Source organism: Triticum aestivum, chromosome 7B (genome assembly GCF_018294505.1).
Source record: "Triticum aestivum cultivar Chinese Spring chromosome 7B, IWGSC CS RefSeq v2.1, whole genome shotgun sequence".
Classification (NCBI taxonomy): Eukaryota; Viridiplantae; Streptophyta; class Magnoliopsida; order Poales; family Poaceae; genus Triticum; species Triticum aestivum.
This window is the reverse complement of record NC_057813.1, coordinates 125,274,330-125,282,042: the sequence shown is the minus strand read 5'-3', so window position 1 is coordinate 125,282,042 and position 7,713 is coordinate 125,274,330. Positions and strand designations below refer to the sequence as shown.

The following is a 7,713-nucleotide window of genomic DNA, read 5'->3' as shown; positions in this document are numbered from 1 at the left end:
CGCGCGACGCGCCTCGGCACAATCGGACCAGGCGTGCGGGAGAAGCAGCGCGTCCAAAACCGACAAGAAAACACCTGGACCGCGCGCGACCGCACGATCCCACGCCATCGCACGGCGTGGCGTCGGCCGCTCAAGCAGCGCGTCGAGCGCACGCGTACTAATATGTATTTAGGTTTTTTCTTTTTGAGAGAGATTGGATTATAAGCAGTGCAACATCCGCGTACGTGCAGATAGGCATGCAGAAAGAATTCTCTGCCCACTGCTCATGTCGTCAAATTCTCTGCCCAGTCGCACACGATGAAAGTACGTACGCGGTATTCCAGAGAGATGCAACCGATCAGTTCCCTTTAAATAGTGCGAGACCTAACGAGTAATTCAACCATCTCACAGTGCTAACCTTTGCAGCACGATCTAGCTAAGCTAGCGAGTAGCGACGCATAGCGCTATTTGCGAAGTTTGTTTGTGTGAACCGACCAGAATTTAGAATATGATGATGATGAGATCGAAGTTTGTTGCCTCGGTGATCATGATGATGGCGATCATGGCGCTCCTCGTCGGGTCGAGCTCGGCGCGGCCGTTGGGCGGCAATGTGCTGGCCGGAGAGACCGCTGCCGTGGTAGTCTCCGACGACTCCGGCCTCCAGCTTCTCCAGCGACTGTATCTGCAGAACCTTCAGGGAGGACTACCAGGGCCGTCGTGCTCGACGAACAGCCCAAACGTTAAATGCCCACCACCCCCATCTATGGGTTGAGGAGGTGCTTACACATGAGCTACGTTTACACAGTGCCCGTGCTTCGTATTATACGTTCTTTGATTTTGTTTCGTTTAGTTACTTGGGTATTGCTTTCGTTAGTTCCATTCTTTGACGAATAATTTCCCCCAAGTGTAAGGTGTGGATTTTTCCATTTCAGTTTATTCAGACTATGTCTAAATCTGAGCTAGTTACTGACGGGTTTTCTACTCTTCTTAACCGTGATATATTCACGTGGTGAAATGTAAGGAATCATATGTATCGGTATATAATCATGACTTTCAATAAAAAAAGTTGATAAGTAGTTTGATGTCCTATTCTTTTTACAAATTTAATTATTATTAAGAACCAGTCATTGTTTAGATGATCAGAAGGGTGGATGTATTGTACCCTCAGCTTCTATATGTCACATTTAAGAGGATTATACCCTCCGTGGTAGGAGATATTCTTGTCGGTAGCGAGATGTTACTCGACTTCATCAATCTTGAACATCCGCAGCTCTAGCCTTCGGTAAACACTGCTAACTTATAGTCACCCATTGCGGCGGGTTGATTTTCTACACAGGACCAATATGCATCTGCATGCAGCTCTCTAGTTCACTGCCAAAAAAGAAAATCAATTCGGAGCTTTCAAAATTTTGAGGGTGAACTTCAGACATTGTAGGTTAAGCTTTCAATAATATAACCAGGATTTCAAAAAATGTGAGTTGTACTTTTATATTTTTTTATATGAACCTTTAGCAAATCTGGTTAAAACTTTCAATAATTTAATCAGACTTTCAAATTGCTGAGATAAGTTTCAAAAAGGAGAAATATCCAACATCCAAAAATATAAATCATTATCTTAATTTGATTGAATCCAACTTTCAGCTTTTTTAGAAGTAAAAAAGACCAAAATTCGAAGCCAGGTTACTCCAAACCTTTGACAACAAGGATGGAGAGGGCATGATCAGTCCGGGATGCGGCAGGGAATCAACCTCGACCTAATCACAGCTCGGATCACCACGACTACCCAACGAGAAGCTGCCCGACCTGGACGACTTCTTGGACGTACGTCTTGATCCATGGGCGGAGTGTCGTGCAGTCATTATGTATAGAGATGCATCGTTGGTACAGTTGGAAATCAATCTAAATAATCAGAATATGTATTCAGTTTGCTCCAATTTGAGACATCCGCAAAATTATATGAATAGTACGCTATATAATAGGACTAATATTAAATCAGTGTGCTCTAATTTAGCGGCTAACTAACATGCAACTTAAATCTAGCGCCTAACAAACAAGCACGAGGGAGTACAATATATGTTATTATCTAAACGCATGCAACTTTATTCTGGCCCGGTCCAAGTCAAACATGAAGCCAACGGAACCTTATGATGGATCTTTCGTAGACTCGAGCCGCTAATGTAGGGCATTCAACTAATGTAGACTAGTACGCATGTACGTACTCTTGACCAGACCAAAGGAAAAAAAAAATGAAGTTCATGCTCCAAATGGAATTGCTATAGGAAGTCAACAAGTCAATAGCACACGGACGCGGTGCTTTACAGTCCGAGCAAATTTGACAATATATACTCCAGGCAGTCGCTCGCTTCTGCTGGTGCTGGGTACGGCTTTGAAGTTTGAAATGACAAATTCGAGTATCCATGCATGAACCCGGGTCTTGTCAAGGGAGCGGATGTTGGGACCGATTCAAATGTGTACGACGCCTGGTGACCAGGGCGGGTCAGCATAATTCATGGATATTATCTTTTTTTAGGGGAAACAGCAGAACTCTTGTGTGTATATTTTATTGATTTTAAAATAAATGATACATAAAAAATGTTCACAAAATAAGGAAAAAGAATGGACTATACAAGACGGAATACTTATCACTTCTGGTTAAAAAAACTATATCATATATCTTTCCCTACTAATAAAGCGCCTATTGCTTCTCGTCGTACGTCGTCTGTAATTTTGCAAAAAAGCACTTCTGTTTTTGACAATTCAACCCGCGGTCCCTGTTTAAGTGGATCTGGGAAAACGCTTCAATTTTGCACAAAACACCCTGTTTTTTGCGATATTCAACCCACTGTCCGAACAGATTTGTGTAAAGAAAAAGAAAAGGCGACCACACGAGGAGCACGGGCTCGCCTCCTCTCCCTCATCGCCGCCGCCGCCGCCACCACCAACGCCGGCCGTTTCCGGCGACCTCCGGCGCCGCGCAGCACGCCCCCGAACTCCCCACGGTCCGCGCCTCCCTCCCCTCCGTCCATATTCTCCGCTCCCATCCTCTACCGCCCGCTCACAACCCCAACCCCCGTGGCTAGGGTTTCGGGCAGGGCTTCGCCGGAGCCACGAGCGCGATGACAGCGGCGGTGACTCGGAGCCACGAGCGTGACGGAGGCTGGGAAAGGACTGCAGCACTACTGCTCACAATGACAGGATGGTGTGTGCGCTGCCCCAAGGCCGGAGCCCACCGAGTCGTGCAATCACCCCTGCTGCTTCCTCCAGTCGTCCCTCCTCCATAGCTGCATCTTGGTGAGATCCCTTCCACCCAAGCCTTCCCTCTTTCTTTCTTTTTAAAACTGATTCCCAATTCCTTGATCAAACCATGCTCCTCTGCTCCTGTAGGTCTTTCTTAGCTACCAGTACAATGCAAATTGCTTTCTCTATTCAAGTGATTTGGTTGTCTATGTATTACCTGAAGTCCAAGGGAACCAACTTACATGGCTTATTGGATGGAGATCAGTAGATGTTTTCCTGATCTGTTCACTTCTTTTTAATAGGTCCTGTCAGATTACAAGCATGGGCTTTGTGCAATTGGCAGAAATCTGTTTGTAATCAATCAAAGACAATGAGAACATTTACTGAAATCTTTGTATGTGTTGATCCTATGAATTGCTTTGATTGGAAGTCCAACGACGATCTCATCTTATAAGGAACTCACTTTTCAAACATATGCATTGGTAGTTTTTATCTCTTTGCTTTTGCCTTCTGAACATACTGGATTCACTCTGTAGGAGATGGCACGGTGTTGCAAACAACTCATTATAGTAGTTAGCAAATGCAAATCATTGTATATTGTTAGTTATGTGTCTTTTCATATGAAATACTATTATTTTGGGGAAAGGCATATGGTTGAGTTTTAATAAAACTCCTCAGATTTTGTATAGTGAGATTGTCTTCAGCAAACAAGATCTGTATTATTATTGGGGTTCTTTTATTTTTGTTCTAGGTGTTATTGGAGCGTTTTTTTTCATGGTTGGAAACAAGATGTTCCTGATGTTGGAGCTCACAGAGAAGGGTATTATGATAGTCTACTTACTTCTGAAGGTGCATTAGAAGATAGTGGATGTCCAGATTCTTTGGCTTCAGAAAGGTGGTGATAAAAATCCTGAAGTATTTTCAGCATTTTCCTCTTAAAATAGAGGGCAAATAAAGAAGGTACACAGTCGTGTTCATTGTCATGGAAAATTATTATCCTTTTTGTTATCCTGAGTAGTTGTTGTTGGATGTTATTTGTCTCTTTGAAAAACATCTGATGTAAATTTGTTGTACTCCAACTCACAAACCCTACTACTAGACCCAAAACCTACTACTAAATGGTTCCAAAAAAATTGCATGTTATTGTAGAAGTCTTGATCAATATTCTCATGTTACTGTGATGTAGTAGACAAATTTTTATGCTTGGACATTTTTAACTTTTCTTATAGCAACTATTACTCTGAAATTCTTTGCTGGTCTCCTACTTCTATTGACGGCAGAAGAGAACACATTTGGGTACACCCACCAGGATAGTTTGTTCTACGTTTATCTTACTTTGGGGTTGCAGACCCTAAGATATCAAGATAGCTCATTTACATAGTATATTAAATCTCTTGATGGTATAGCATGACATTGGCAGGAATTATTGATGACTACTTTGATGGGTACTTTTCTGAAGAAATGATTGTCCCAGGTATTGTGATGCTCGCAGTTCTATCTTTCAATGCTTGCATATGCCATTGTGATACAAGAGTACTGCCAGATTTTGCAATGTTCGTGATTCAGATTGACCATGATTGATACTGTTGTTTAAGATCATAAAATTTGTCATGTGGATTAAATAGGCACAGTTGATTTGCTGAAGGCGGACATCTACTCTACTCCCTGGGAGTGCTCCTGCTGGAGCTCCTCACCGGCAAGTCCCCGACGCACGCATCCATGCAGGACGGCGTCGGCGGCGCGCTCGACCTGCCGTCATTGGTGCAGTCTGGTGGTGCGCGAGGAGTGGATGGCTGAGGTGTTTGACGTGGAGCTCGTGCAGCTGGGCGCCATCACTGATGAGGAGATGGCCGCGCTGCTGCAGGCACCCACAGAGCTATGGGCATAAAGGCAGCAACTCGAAACTCCATGGTTTGCACACAGCAGCACAACACCACGGTCTGCATGCGGCATGACCAGCTCCACTCAGGATTCAAATTATGTAGCTGTATAGGATACTCCCTTTTGTTCAGGTTTCCATGATATTTTTCAGTTGAATTCAGTTGCAGATTCATTCAACTCATCTCCATTGCCACACACAGAAAGGCTTTTATTTTTATTTTTCTTTAGTATAGTTCAGATTTTCATTATTCCAATTTTAATTTTGGTTCAGTTTTGGTCAGGTTTTCATTGTTTTTCAGTTGAATTCAGTTGCAGATTCATCCAACTCATCTCCGTTGCCATGCATAGAAAGGCTTAGATTTGATTTTGGGTCAGTTTAGTTCAGATTTTCATTATTTTCCAGCTGGGTTTAGTTTAACATTCATCCAACTCATCTGTGAACACAATGATCAAGTGTCTCTCTGGTTAATCAGGTAACCTGGGTAGTACTGTTTGAGATCGTTGGTGAGGGACTACTACGGCGAGCTCGGCCTGAGGAAAGATGTCGGCAGGGTGAGATCAAGAACATGAATTGAATGGTATGCAGTACTATTGGGCTTGGCATTATTTTTCCAGCGAATTGTGTTTTTCTCTGAGATGAATTAAGTGCACCAAATATATGTATCTAAATTATTGTAATCTTTATTGTTATCCATTACGTCTAAAAATTGATGTTCAAAACTGTCTTTCGAGAGTAGTTTTAGTTGGTACAAGTTTCAGGCACTAAATACACAAGAATTATACTATCATAATAGATGTCGTTCTAGCAGTTCAACTCATTACGGTACAGAGGGAGTTTTTGCTAAATGAGAGGCATAAGCATGATCAGTTAAGCTGATTCAGTTTTATGCTTAGAAACCAAATCACCTTTCACTCATTATTAGTGGTAATGGTTGTCTCTGTTTTTGTCTTGTCAAATATGTGCCTAGGCCTCTATGTTAACCAGTTCCAAAAACATGCCTGAAAAAATCTTGCTTGGACTTTTGAAGTTGTTCCGAGTGGAATGCTGGTCATAGATGCGACGCGCCAAGCTCCCGCAACCGCAGCAGAGGAGCCGGAACTTACAGCTACGACACCCTCCCAATGAGCTGCAGGTAGGCCATGTCGTAGACGATGGACCGACGACAATCACCAGGTATGCCCTCTGCTCCTTGCCCTTCACGCTTGGAATCAACAAGTCCACATAATCTTCAGTGTTTCACAATTATGGTCTTCTTCATGTTCTCTGATCAGGTTGTAATATGATAATTATTTATATGTATAAATGTTGAGTTTTTTAGGGAATGTTGATGATTTCTGTCGGAGATTATGTTTCTACTTAATCATCAAACAAGGTGTTCGCTGGACGCAAGGATAACCTATCAAGTAAGGTGTTCATGCAGTAGGTTACATCTTACACTTTTTTTATCTGGTGAACTATTATCTACTCGAGGATAAATTATGGCTAACATGCATTTAATTATACTGTTGTTCGAAGGTGTAGTCAAATGGCAATACAAGTTATGGCTACAATGCTGCCAACGGCTACTACTACGGCGTCTTTATGGCTTCTGGAATATTGAGCGTCAGGTTAATGAAACAACAGTGAAAGGTTTTCTAAGATAATCCTATATCTCTAGAACTAAAAACTAATTAATAATGTTGAATGGCATTACTAACTCTATATTTTGTTTGTCTTGCACAAATCTAGCACTTTCTGAGGTGTTGCCCAGAGCATGCTGTACATGGAGGGTTTGAGCTAAGAAATACTTGCAGGCTGCCAATGTATTAGTGGTTAGGCATTTTTGGATTTGTCATGTTTACATGTTTACCAGGGTAACCATAGCGGCTTCATTGCATCAATACCCGAAACTGAGATCTTTGAAACGGTCCGAGGTGCTACTAGACCAGTAGATACAATTAATGATTATCTGTCCAGGCAACTCTCACATCATCCTGGGCTAGCTCCTCGACTTGGACAACAACAATTCTTGATCAAGTCTACTCAGCCATCGCCATGCGATTGTTAGTAAATCAAGCATTCTTTTCAAGAATATTGTTCCAAGTACGTGAGAACCCGACCTTGCATGTGGCCGATTCAATTTGTTTACTGAAGAAATTAGTTTAAAAATGTTCAGTCTTACACATGTGCACACTATTATTGTTTGAAAAAAATAGGTTTGCATTTTTTTTAAATCATAAAAATTCCCCCCAAAAGTTCCATTTTTACTAAAAAAATTCATTTAGAAATGTACAAAAATATCAAAACATTCTTTAAACAAAAAACACATGTTAAAAATGTGTTTTTTTAAGAAATGTTCTAATTTTCATAAACATTTATTATTTTTAAAGAAGTGTTCCAATTTTTACGTAAACCTTAACTTCTATTAAAAATGAGGAAATTTTCATGTTTTCCAGAAAAGCCAAAAAGATGACTAACAAACTAATCCATGCAAAACTGCTCTTCCATCTTATGAAGAATGCTAAGTTGGCTTCTTCATGCCCAAAATTAATTCTACAAAAAGTAATAATCAGCTTTACTTTATTATCGATGTTTAATAAAATTGGATATATAAAATGGTGCACAATGAAATATGA

General features: G+C 41.4%; 1 pseudogene; it reads left to right on the top strand.

Annotated features, from left to right (window-relative positions):
• Positions 1-541: 541 nt before the first annotated feature.
• LOC123157748 (uncharacterized) lies at positions 542-6,724 on the top strand (annotated as a pseudogene).
• The last annotated feature ends 989 nt before the right edge of the window (positions 6,725-7,713 follow it).